This window comes from Oncorhynchus nerka, linkage group LG15, assembly GCF_034236695.1.
Source record: "Oncorhynchus nerka isolate Pitt River linkage group LG15, Oner_Uvic_2.0, whole genome shotgun sequence".
Classification (NCBI taxonomy): Eukaryota; Metazoa; Chordata; class Actinopteri; order Salmoniformes; family Salmonidae; genus Oncorhynchus; species Oncorhynchus nerka.
In genome coordinates this window covers 19,357,542-19,371,410 of record NC_088410.1, presented here as the reverse complement: position 1 = coordinate 19,371,410, position 13,869 = coordinate 19,357,542, and the positions used below count along the sequence as shown (strand labels likewise).

Genomic DNA, 13,869 nt, shown 5'->3' with positions numbered 1-13,869 from the left:
AGATAAGAAGTTAGAATAGAGATTACACGGTAACCGACTTCGGACAGTTCTGGGATTGGAGAAGAGGGTATCCTTATAGCATGGAGGATCCCACAAGGGTGGATAGGTTTTCCATGATATGGGGAAATCTGGGAGCAATGTTGAACTTTGTAAAGGTGATGAAATCCTACTAACCATCAAAACTATTAAGCTCTCTGATGCAGGAACTCACACCCTCGGACTACAAAGGACGAGGACAGACATGATGGGTGTGTTTTCTATCAAGGTACTGCCAAGACCAGAGGTAACCGGACACACTCCTCTACCACCACTGTGTTAAAAAATACCATTCAGGTAATTAATGTTAGAGACTATTCGGCTATTGATTAATTAGAAACTGAGACTGGTTTTGATAGTAAGGGACAATTTGTGGCTGTCTTATATGAGGTACACAGCTAAAACCCTGAGAGGAAAGGACTGTATTATTTGAAGTTATGCTAGACCTGTTCTGGCTACACCCATTTGCTGTAGGAGAAGGAGAGGGGTGGTTGTGTATTTTGAGAAGTTTTTACCAGGTTAAGCCCAATTCAACCCTCTGTTCCTCTTTGAGCCTTGTGTTTCCTGCAGTACCTCCTCACCGGGCCTCTTGGGGTGTTGAGGCATATGGGGGCAATTACGAGTGCATCACGGGTACAGGTAATGGCATTGATTATGGGAGATTGCCTGAAGCTGATTGCAGGAGTAACATAACCATTAATTCCACTTGGCCAGTTACAGGCCTAAACCAAACTAGTGGTCTGGCTGATGTATGTTGGACCAGTGGAGCCAAAAGAGGGCTGAGACCCATTCTTAGAGGAGAATGGCAAGGTACGTGTGGTTTGACCAGTTTGATAATTCCACTGACCATTGTTGATGTTGTTGCTGAACAGCTGCTGAGTTCTGTAACCAGGGGACCTGAAAACATTCCATCCCATGGGAGACAGATGTAGTAGTGCTCCATGGACAGAGGATGTAGTTGACATACACACTAACCTGTTGGGAGTGTCAGTGGGGATTCCTCATGAGTTTCAGGCCTTGGGTAGGAATGATGGACTCTGGCACTTACTACCTACTATGGGTCCAGCCATGGTGGATGCTGGACAGACTGCATGGATTAATTATATCTACTATGATCAACAGCGTTTTGTGAATTACTCCCGTGATGCACTCACTAGTATGTCTGAACAGCTTGAGGCCACATTTGGGGTTTCCAGACAGAATAGACTTGCCTTGGATATGCTTCTTGCCAGTCAGGGGGACGTCTGCAAGATGTTCGGTAAACAATGTTGCACGTATATTCCTAATACCAGTCCAGATGGTGGTATGTCTAAGGCGGGGTTGATGCACTATCTGCTAAGATGAGGTCCACGGGGGGGGTGGAGGAGTCTGTTCTCTTGGCCTGGTTTGGTAAGTGCACTGGTAGGATGGTTACTGGATTTCTGACCCTAATTCTTGTATTATTTGTTATTGATGTGATGTGCTGCTTGCATCATACTGTGTTTTGACAAGTCTGTTACAGATGTGGTGAGGGCTTCAGGCATGATGCCTTTGCTTGATGCTCCAGTTGGCGATGCCGATACGGAAGCATGCTTTCAGGGGAGGATGGGACTGACTGATGATGACACATGGTTTGGAGTCCCTGGGTGGCAAGGAGCCCACTTGGTACAGGATAGAAGTAGCTGAGAGGACCAGATGGTTTCTAATAATTCTTTACTCTGTTTTCCATGACCAAAGTTTTATCCTACATCTTACATGTCAATAACAATAAAGTTTTATCCTGTTTTTGATAAGTGACACCCTTGGGGGGAACAAGGGCATACAACAAAGGCATATATAACTTGTTATTAGTAATAAACTTTTTATTATTTTCATGAAATGCTATGACTGCTGAAATAAAGGATAGTTGAGTGACACCCTAGCTGGTGTCAAAAGGGGGACCTAAATTTCACACTGTTTTCTTTTGTTCTGTTTTTGAATGAGCTGTTCTCTTTTGACATGAAGGTAGTTTACACTTTGTAACTGTTATATGATTCATTGCTGAGTTTTTGTTCACACCCTTGGGGTTATTTTACATTATAGCCATTACCATATATATGATTGAATATTATCTGCTGTTGCCTTGTGTGGATGTATGTATGTGTTATGCTACCTAGCTGATTTGAACCATTCTTAAAAGTATCAGGGCCATGGAACTTTCTCATGCTGGAAAAATACAGAAGGGAGGGCACATTCAGAGCGTGGGGTTGCGAGAACAAGCGGTCTTTTTGGTTAGATAACAGGAGCCAGGTGCGAGATAACGGTATGGAGCATGAGACCCATCTTTCAGTTTTTGCAGCAATTTTAGGAGGGGGATCCAGTTGCTTTTAATGATTAAGCTTCTCCATTGTATGTCGTGTCCCATCTGGGATGGGAAGAGGGGGAAATTATTTTTCTTTGTGGGCCATTTCCGGATAGACATACCTAGTTTAGGATATTTTTCCTTTTCGGATTATGTCTTCGTTTTTGCTTGGAGTAATGTATCTGGACTATATCACATCTCTTAGGAGATGTGAAGAGAGGGTATCAGAAACTTTTTCCTGCTGGAAAAAGCTGCCTAATGTGGACAATAATTTTTACTTTTATTTTGAGCTGTTCTCCGCTCTGTTAAATGAGGGTTATAAAGCCAACTTAGTACATAGTGGGATTGAATGGAGAACATGATGGTAATACATAAATATCTATTTCTGTTTAATACCGTGCCTTATTTCATAGTCCTTTTGGGAGAAGTTTGTGTCTGGATCCAGTTAGGTTGTGTCACGTCTCTGGTGAGACGTGAAGAGAGGGTTTTGTAAGGAATTGCTATTTCGTATGTAAGTGACTAACTTACTGCTAATTACATGGCTACAACTCACAGTAAAGCCTGTGGGGTCCCCCACAGGATAGCTCCCACATTACACACATAATCTCCTTTTTATTTTTAACCGAACACTGTGCCCGAAGAAGATCCTACGATGACGGACAGACAACTGAGCCAATGACGGAAGACTAAAGACTACAACCAGCTGAACCAATCCGGAGATCCGATCTTCCTAGGGTCAACCTACTTTCTGTGACGTATATAAGAGCTGTGCTGACTGTTTACGCTCTCTTTTCCTGCCGTTCCACACGAACTAACGGAAGAGCCGTAATTACGTTGTACTACATATTTTCACACTGAATAAACTGTTTACTTGTCATAAAATTTACCACTTAGTCTGAATCGATCCTTGACCGGCTCACCCATCTACACATTTAATTTCTAACAATACTCATTTGTAAGTCGCTCTGGATAAGAGCGTCTGCTAAATGACTTAAATGTAAATGTAATATGTATATACTGTACTCGATACCATCTACTGTATGCTGCTCTGTACCATCACTCATTCATATATCCTTATGTACATATTCCTTATCCCCTTACACTGTGTATAAGACAGTAGTTTTGGAATTGTTAGTTAGATTACTTGTTGGTTATCACTGCATTGTCAGAACTAGAAGCACAAGCATTTCGCTACACTCGCATTAACATCTGCTAACCATGTGTATGTGACAAATAAAATTTGATTTGATTTGACTGGTTAGAACCAGACAAAACTGGTCAGAACCACCACCTGGGTTACTGCAGAGGGAGGAGAATACTGGTTAGAACCAGATAAAACTGGTCAGAACCACCACCTGGGTTACTGCAGAGGGAGGAGAATACTGGTTAGAACCAGATAAAACTGGTCAGAACCACCACCTGGGTTACTGCAGAGGGAGGAGAATACTGGTTAGAACCAGATAGAACTGGTCAGAACCACCACCTGGGTTACTGCAGCGGGAGGAGAATGCTGGTTAGAACCAGATAGAACAGGACAGAACCACCACCTGGGTTACTGCAGAAGGAAGAGAATATTGGTTAGAACCAGATAGAACTGGATAAAACTGGATATAACTTCATGGAATTTGATAGGACTGGATAGAACTGGATAAAACTGGATATAACTTTGTGGAATTGGATAGAACTGGACAGGACTAGAAAGAATACCCACCACCCGGGTTACTGTAGGGAGAGGAAAATACTGGTCAGAACTGGATAGAACTGGATAGAACTCAATAGAATGGGATAGAACTGGACAGAACCAGACAGAGCTAGATAGAACAGGATAGAACAACTTAGGCCCCCCCAAAATTGTGTCGCTTGTTGTTAGTTCTATATTTCTAACCTCTACAGAGGAAGAGGATTCGAGGGGTTGCTAAGGCTGGGTGTTGCTAGGGCCAGGACGTCCAAGTTGTGTGTGTCCAACTTGGTTCTCGTTTTTCACTGGGTACTGTGAATACTAAAATAAGGAACCGATTGAGGTAGTTTTGGTCCGACAGTTTGGAGTTTTTTTCAGTGTGTGTGTGTGACTCACCGCTGGGGACGTTTGTAGGTTGTGCCATGCCCGTGCCGTATTGGGGAGGTGGTGGGTACATGCCGGGTTGGGGAGGTGGTGGGTACATGCCGGGTTGGGGAGGTGGTGGGTACATGCCGGGTTGGGGAGGTGGTGGGTACATGCCGGGTTGGGGAGGTGGTGGGTACATGCCGGGTTGGGGACCTGATCAATAAGGGATAAATAAATACATCAATACACCGTGTAATTTATCACAAACCCAGGGATACAGAATGGTTGGCCAGCATTATGGGAACACAAACCCAGGGATACAGAGTGGTTGGCCAGCATTATAGGAACACAAACCCAGGGATACAGAGTGGTTGGTCAGCATTATGGGAACACAAACCCAGGGATACAGAGTGGTTGGTCAGCATTATGGGAACACAAACCCAGGGATACAGAGTGGTTGGCCAGCATTATAAGAACACAAACCCAGGGATACAGAGTGGTTGGCCAGCATTATAGGAACACAAACCCAGGGATACAGAGTGGTTGGCCAGCATTATGGGAACACAAACCCAGGGATACAGAGTGGTTGGCCAGCATTACAGGACCACAAACCCAGGGATACAGAGTGGTTGGCCAGCATTATGGGAACACAAACCCAGGGATACAGAGTGGTTGGCCAGCATTATGGGAACACAAACCCAGGGATACAGAGTGGTTGGCCAGCATTAACACAAACCCAGGGATACAGAGTGGTTGGCCAGCATTAACACAAACCCAGGGATACAGAGTGGTTGGCCAGCATTATGGGAACACAAACCCAGGGATACCGAGTGGTTGGCCAGCATTATGGGAACACAAACCCAGGGATACAGAGTGGTTGGCCAGCCCTTAACAATGATGTTCATGACATCTATGGCTATCATAATACACACTTCCAAAATGCTTAATGAAAACACTTTGAAGGGAGTTGCTGTCCAGGAAAATGTTTAATATACACAATACATAAAGAATAAGGTCTGGTTTGTTGAACACAGATGATACCTAGTCCTGGTCTGAAAAGCTCTTCAGAGGGTTCTCCTATGGGGATAGCCGTAGAACCCTTTCAAGTTCTCCACATCACCTTATTTTCTATGAGTGCCGGCTTTAACTGTCCCGAACAGTATCAGTGTAGATCTGATATCTTACCTCCCTGGAAGCCAGGCTGAGGGGGGTAGGCTGTTCCCCCCCCACTTCCCTGGTAGCCCGCTGGGAAGCCGGGGTAGGGGGGAGCCGACGCGTCCTGCGGGGGTCCATACTGGCTCTTCTCCATACTGTCTGGGGTGGGGTTGAGAGAGAGAGAGAGTGGAAGAGTGAGCACAAACACATTGAGCACACCTTATGAAAATAACACATTTAGAAAACATATGTCTCTGCCCCTCACCTTCTCTCCCCCCTATAATACACAGTACAGTATGTCATCTGGAATCAGTTATATTACACAGTGCAGTATGTCATCTGGAATCAGCTATAATACACAGTACAGTATGTCATCTGGAATCAGCTATAATACACAGTGCAGTATGTCATCTGGAATCAGCTATAATACACAGTGCAGTATGTCATCTGGAATCAGCTATAATACACAGTGCAGTATGTCATCTGGAATCAGCTATAATACACAGTACAGTATGTCATCTGGAATCAGTTATAATACACAGTACAGTATGTCATCTGGAATCAGCTATATTACATCCCATCATCTATACATCATTGATCTACATGGTCTCCTTTGGGAAACAGGTCTTCTGATCCCAATAGGACTTCCTGGTTCAATAAATAAATACACTTTCTAACCTCCTGATTCATTCTAACCTCAGGCTTATCAATAACCTTTACTTACAGTAACCAGGTCAGTCGTTAAAAACAAACTATTATAAGGAAATGTATAGATTATACTACAGCGCTATACATACAGTGCATTCGGGAAGTATTCAGACCCCTTGACCTTTTCCACATTTATTTAAGTTACAGCCTTATTCTAAAATGGATTAAATAAATAAAAATCCTCCGAAATCTACACACAATACAACATAATGACATCACAATACCCCATAATGACATCACAATACCCCGTAATGACAAAGCAAAAACAGGTTCTTAAAAATGTTTGCAAATTTTTACAAAACAGAAATACCTTATTTACATAAGTATTCAGACCCTTTGCTATGAAATTTACTCTAAATTGAGCTCAGGTGCATCCTGTTTCCATTAATCATCTTTGAAATGTTTCTACAACTTGGAGTTCACCTGTGGTAAATTCAATTGATTGGACATGGTTTGGAAAGGCACACACCTGTCTAAATAAGGTTTCACAGTTGACAGTGCATGTCACAGCAAAAACCAAGCCATGAGGACGAAGGAATTGTCCGTAGAGCTCCGAGACAGGATTGTGTCGAGGCACAGATCTGGGGAAGGGCACCAAAAAATATGCAGCATTGAAGGTCCCCAAGAACACAGTGGCCTCCATCATTCTTAAATTAAATAAACTAAATAACAAAAAAAATAAACAAATAAACAAAAACTTAGTAACTCCGCCAGAGTCTTTTGGTTCACTTTTGCCGGTCCCAAGCCCGGGTAAAGGAGGGTTGGAATTGTGACATAAAAAAAAAGAATCGACAGAAGAAAGTTCATTAGTGGTTCTAAACATATTTAGGGTGTTTTTTTACTTGCATTTTGTCTCTCCCACAACTTTATTCCTCTCTCCTACAGCGTCCATCACAATTACATGGCCAATTATGCAAAGACGTCATTTAGTGATTTCTAGCGACTTTTAGGACAGCCAAGTCATTTAGCGATTTCTAGCGACTTTTAGGACAGCCAATGGTCATTTAGAGATTTCTAGCGACTTTTAGGACAGCTAATAGTCATTTAGCAATTTCTAGCAACTTTTAGGACAGCCAATAGTCATTTAGTGATTTCTAGCAACTTTTAGGATAGCCAATAGTCATTTAGCGATTTCTAGCGACTTTTAGGACAGCCAATAGTCATTTAGCGATTTCTAGCGACTTTTAGGACAGCCAATAGCTACTTTCCTTATTGAGGAGTTGGCAACACTGTTTGAACATGCCTGTCTTTACAGAATCAGCGGTCGCGAGTAGATGAGCTTGTTTTGAGATCAAAGTGAGAGATGCATGTAGCCACGTGTGCACATTTGTTCATATCCTTTGCTAGTTAGTGAGTTATTAGCCCAGTTATAGATCAGTTGTAATCCTCAATGGAGGAGTGTTTGTTTCCTACAAGACACAACACGTGTGCATTTCTAGACTTCTTTGAAAAGTGATTCAGGTAAAGAGCTTTTTTGTGTTAAAGGGGCAGTGTTGTATTTGTCAGATTTTCTGTAATAATGGTATGGGAATCAAATGGTTTCTTGCATCAAACAACTCAACAACATTTTCAGTCGCCTCCTTGTCTGAAGGACAAGTGGATAAACAGGTTCATGTCAACAACAGGGCTCCGGGCAGCCGAGCGGAAATGGAGGAAAACTCGCCTCCCTGCGGACCTGACATCCTTTCACTCCCTCCTCTCTACATTTTCCTCTTCTCTCTCTGCTGCTAAAGCCACTTTCTACCACTCTAAATTCCAAGCATCTGCCTCTAACCCTAGGAAGCTCTTTGCAACCTTCTCCTCCCTCCTGAATCCTCCTCCCCCTCCCCCCCCTCTCTGCAGATGACTTCGTCAACCATTTTGAAAAGAAGGTCGACGACATCCGATCCTCGTTTGCTAAGTCAAACGACACCGCTGGTTCTGCTCACACTGCCCTACCCTGTGCTCTGACCTCTTTCTCCCCTCTCTCTCCAGATGAAATCTCGCGTCTTGTGACGGCCGGCCGCCCTACAACCTGCCCGCTTGACCCTATCCCCTCCTCTCTTCTCCAGACCATTTCCGGAGACCTCCTCCCTTACCTCACCTCGCTCATCAACTCATCCCTGACCGCTGGCTACGTCCCTTCCGTCTTCAAGAGAGCGAGAGTTGCACCCCTTCTGAAAAAACCTACACTCGATCCCTCCGATGTCAACAACTACAGACCAGTATCCCTTCTTTCTTTTCTCTCCAAAACTCTTGAACGTGCCGTCCTTGGCCAGCTCTCCCGCTATCTCTCTCAGAATGACCTTCTTGATCCAAATCAGTCAGGTTTCAAGACTAGTCATTCAACTGAGACTGCTCTTCTCTGTATCACGGAGGCGCTCCGCACTGCTAAAGCTAACTCTCTCTCCTCTGCTCTCATCCTTCTAGACCTATCGGCTGCCTTCGATACTGTGAACCATCAGATCCTCCTCTCCACCCTCTCCGAGTTGGGCATCTCCGGCGCGGCCCACGCTTGGATTGCGTCCTACCTGACAGGTCGCTCCTACCAGGTGGCGTGGCGAGAATCCGTATCCACACCACGTGCTCTCACCACTGGTGTCCCCCAGGGCTCTGTTCTAGGCCCTCTCCTATTCTCGCTATACACCAAGTCACTTGGCTCTGTCATAACCTCACATGGTCTCTCCTATCATTGCTATGCAGACGACACACAATTAATCTTCTCCTTTCCCCCTTCTGATGACCAGGTGGCGAATCGCATCTCTGCATGTCTGGCAGACATATCCGTGTGGATGACGGATCACCACCTCAAGCTGAACCTCGGCAAGACGGAGCTGCTCTTCCTCCCGGGAAGGACTGCCCGTTCCATGATCTCGCCATCACGGTTGACAACTCCATTGTGTCCTCCTCCCAGAGCGCTAAGAACCTTGGCGTGATCCTGGACAACACCCTGTCGTTCTCAACTAACATCAAGGCGGTGGCCCGTTCCTGTAGGTTCATGCTCTACAACATCCGCAGAGTACGACCCTGCCTCACACAGGAAGCGGCGCAGGTCCTAATCCAGGCACTTGTCATCTCCCGTCTGGATTACTGCAACTCGCTGTTGGCTGGGCTCCCTGCCTGTGCCATTAAACCCCTACAACTCATCCAGAACGCCGCAGCCCGTCTGGTGTTCAACCTTCCCAAGTTCTCTCACGTCACCCCGCTCCTCCGCTCCCTCCACTGGCTTCCAGTTGAAGCTCGCATCCGCTACAAGACCATGGTGCTTGCCTACGGAGCTGTGAGGGGAACGGCACCTCAGTACCTCCAGGCTCTGATCAGGCCCTACACCCAAACAAGGGCACTGCGTTCATCCACCTCTGGCCTGCTCGCCTCCCTACCACTGAGGAAGTACAGTTCCCGCTCAGCCCAGTCAAAACTGTTCGCTGCTCTGGCCCCCCAATGGTGGAACAAACTCCCTCACGACGCCAGGACAGCGGAGTCAATCACCACCTTCCGGAGACACCTGAAACCCCACCTCTTTAAGGAATACCTAGGATAGGATAAAGTAATCCCTCTCACCCCCCCTCCCCCTGAAAAGATTTAGATGCACTACTGTTCCACTGGAGGTCATAAGGTGAATGCACCAATTTGTAAGTCGCTCTGGATAAGAGCGTCTGCTAAATGACTTAAATGTAAATGTAAAACAAGCCCTGAATGTTTTTTTTCAAACGTCTCATAGAATTGTAGGCCAACATTGAACACCACACATTGGCTGCTACTGTAGGCTGAATGATAGAACAGCTATTTCCATGTTAAAATATTATGGGATGCATTTTCTCCATTGTTTTTGATGGTAGGCCCCTCTGGTAGTCCTACATTGTGATCAAAAATAGTAGTCTACTTGATCACTGTTAAAACCAGGGGCGCAACTTTGGTTTTAGAAGTGGGGGGGGACATAATTGTATTATTTTTATCCACTCGGATAAACACTCCAAACAACCTACCTGACCGCTCGGAGGCGTCCGCATGGTCCTAAAGCACACCGGTGCCTCGTTTTGTATCACATTTCAATGATAAAACTGGGGGGGACTAAATGGAATATCAGAATGTGGGGGGACATATCCCCAGTAAAGTTGAGCCCCTGGTTAAAACTAACTTCAGCAGACCTGAAATTTGCACAGTGATGAAAACATTTGAGGGAACAGCCTATTCACAATATACTGTCGTTCACTACTTTTAACCGGAGTCCTATGGGCCCTGGTCGACAGTAGTACACTACCCTATGGGCCCTGGTCAACAGTAGTACACTACCCTATGGGCCCTGGTCAACAGTAGTACACTACCCTATGGGCCCTGGTCAACAGTAGTACACTACCCTATGGGCCCTTGTCAACAGTAGTACACTATCCTATGGGCCCTGGTCAACAGTAGTACACTACCCTATGGGCCCTGGTCAACAGTAGTACACTACCCTATGGGCCCTGGTCAACAGTAGGTTAATTAGAATTAAAGACACCCAATTCAGGAATGTTTTAAATAAGTAGCTTCTCCTCTTCCATTTATTGAGAAGTCATTGAATATAGATTTTTTCAATAGATTTTTTCTCAATTCACATTGACCCCAAACCTGACCTTTACTATACCCATTTACCATTGGCAGGAACCATAACTCTCACACCCTAGTCAGTTAAACATTTTCACAAGGATTTATTTTAATTTCCTTAATCCAACATCCCACAGAACAGCTGGACATGTCCCCATAATGGGCTCTGGGTATTCTACCCTGTCATGGTTTGGTTAGCTATCAAATTCACTGATGTGTGAAGTACAGTTTTCCACGCTGTCTGTGTGTACACATCTAATAGAGCTGTCTGTGTGTACACATCTAACAGAGCTGTCTGTGTGTACACATCTAACAGAGCTGTCAAACATTAGGCACCAAGACAGAGTTAGAAGGTAGGGTGACTGGTGCTGTTTTCTCTAAACCGATTTAAAAACACCCCTCTTCTAACAAGTCTTTTCTTTCTCACGTAGCAACACACACAAAACAAACACAGATATTCCTAGTCATACACACAACTCTTTCATATTTTATTATATCCTGCAAAGAAGCACTCTGAAACCCCCCAACTCAGAGCACCATTTCCCAGCCACGAGCAGAGCAACAGCCCCTTACCTTTTTGGAGTCCTTGAGGAGACGAGGTACTGTGGACTGGAGCCCTGGAGGAGACGAGGTACTGTGGACTGGAGTCCTGGAGGAGACGAGGTACTGTGGACTGGAGTCCTGGAGGAGACGAGGTACTGTGGACTGGAGCCCTGGAGGAGACGAGGTACTGTGGACTGGAGTCCTGGAGGAGACGAGGTACTGTGGACTGGAGTCCTGGAGGAGACGACTGTGTGGAGCTAAAGAATAGAGCTGCTACTCCAGACAGACAGTGAGAAAGTGAACCAGGTAGGAAAGAGAGTGAGAACGAGCGCACACACAGAGGGGAGGAGTGAGGCAGATGAGGTAACAACGTATTCAAACAGGAAATTCCACTCACACCAGGGGCATTTCCCAAATTACATTGAGCCCTGGTCAAAAGTAGTGCACTCCTGTATCTAGGGAACATGGTGTCATTTGAAGACACTGATTCCCATCAATAGACCAGAGACCTCAGACTAACTGAAGGGTTTTAACGTGAAGAGGTGGAGAGGTGTGAATATGGTGTGTGTGTGAGAGAGAGAGAAGGGAAATAGTGGCTGTGGTAAGTCACAGTCTTAAACGGTAATGTGTTATTGTTCTCGATTATCAACATTGCTGTGGTTGTTGGTGAGATGAGTAACCTTCAGTTAGACTATTAGAACGTTAGGCAGACCAGACAGTCATTACTTTACTAACATTGGTCCATTGGTGTTTGGAAAAAAGGTCATTAGAACACCTAACATAGGCCTATTTTCAGGTGAATACATTTTAGAAAAGTGTGTGTGTTCATCCATCCATTCGTTGTTTCCTGAGAATGTATACTGAAGAAAAATATAAACGTAACATGCAACCATTTCAACAGTTTTACTGAGTTACAGGAAATCAGTCAATTGAAATAAATGTATTAGTGTTAGAGGAATTTTAAATTCCTATATGTTTTATAGCCAAAATCAAATTCGCACTCTCTCTAGTTCATTAATGAGGTGTAAGTTCATTAATTATGCATGAAGTAGATCGAGACCAGTCTTAAAAGCCAGGTAACAGCGTTTAATTCAAGAGAGTACTCCCACATACACATATTTCCACAGGTTATAAACTGAAAATGACGTCAGCGTTTTCTAAACGTTCACCAGTAGAGGCCCTCTAGCTCTTGAGCCTTCGCGTTATCAGCACGAAGTCAAGGTCAGTCAGTATAAATCAGCATTCTAGACAGTCTGGAGATCGGCCGTTCCTGCCACCTGGAGATTGTACAAATGAATGAACTAAGGAACAGACCTTCATTGTTACTAAACTCCTGACTACATTATATACAATTGGGAATGGGAGCAAGAGAGAAAATTCACATGTACAATACATTATAGCATTTGGACTAGTCAGTTCTGATTGGAATGTATACATAATTAGTCATTTCAACCATAATTTCCTCTAACAATTAGGCTCTAATCTATGGACTTCATATGACTGGGCAGGGGCGCAGCCATAGACGGGCCTGGAAGAGCATAGGACCACCTACTTGGGAGCCAGGCCCAGCCAATCAGAATGATTTGTTCCCCCACAAAAGGGCTTTACTACAGACAGAAATACTCCTCAGTTTCATCAGCTGTCTGGGTGGCTGGTCTCAAACGATCCTGCAGGTGAAGAACCCAGATGTGGAGGTCTGGTCTGGTGTGGTTATTCAACATTCTGCCATATTGTCTAAAACAATGTTGGAGGTGGCTTATGGTGGAGAAATTAACATTAAATTCTCTGGCAACAGCTCTGGTGGACATTCCTTCAGTCAGCATGCCAATGCTTCCTCAAAACTTGAGACATATGTGGCATTGCACACTTTAGAGTGGCCTCCCGTCCACATACACTTGTATCCCTCCTCTGGCTTGGCTACTGCGGGGTACCGTTCAGAGGAATGGCAGCCCAGAGGAATGGCAGCCCGGAGGAATGGCACTTCAAGCATTTCTCTACCCTTCACCAGGTGGTTACAGACTGAAACAACGCAAAGAGGATTTGCCATGAGTCCAAAACACTGGATACAGAGACCAAGGCCGGGACTCTGCACACCCAAGCTGAGGTGACGCGGCAACTGGGAGAGAGACTGCAGCATATCCACTTCTGGAAGTCGGAGCTGCAGCGGCACATCGAGAAGCTGGTGGCCGAGACAGACCTCCTCCTGGGGCAGAAGAGGAGGCTGTTGAAGGCGCTGGACGCCACCGAGATCCTGTTCGCCATCGCCATGGATAACCTAACCTGTCGGGAACGGCGACCGCGTAGAAGAGGTGCTGCTGATGATACAAAAATAACATCGACTTATCTTTGCTCTAGTTCACCTAAATACTTGTATCATTATTAAATGTTGCATAGACGTTATTTCACTAGAAACCAATCTGAAAATAAGGTGATGGTTGTGTTTGTGTACCGCAGGAGGTGGAGTTGATCAGGAGCATCCAGGCTCTGTTGAAGAGAACGC

General features: G+C 45.0%; 1 long non-coding RNA gene across 1 annotated transcript; it reads right to left on the bottom strand.

The window, feature by feature from the left end:
• Nucleotides 1–4,436: 4,436 nt before the first annotated feature.
• Nucleotides 4,437–11,813, bottom strand: LOC135560099 (uncharacterized). The gene is made up of 3 exons (XR_010458688.1): nucleotides 11,400–11,813; nucleotides 5,586–5,714; nucleotides 4,437–4,613 (listed from the first exon to the last, which is right to left on the bottom strand). It is a non-coding gene; the product is annotated as an uncharacterized LOC135560099 (long non-coding RNA).
• Nucleotides 11,814–13,869: the final 2,056 nt, after the last annotated feature.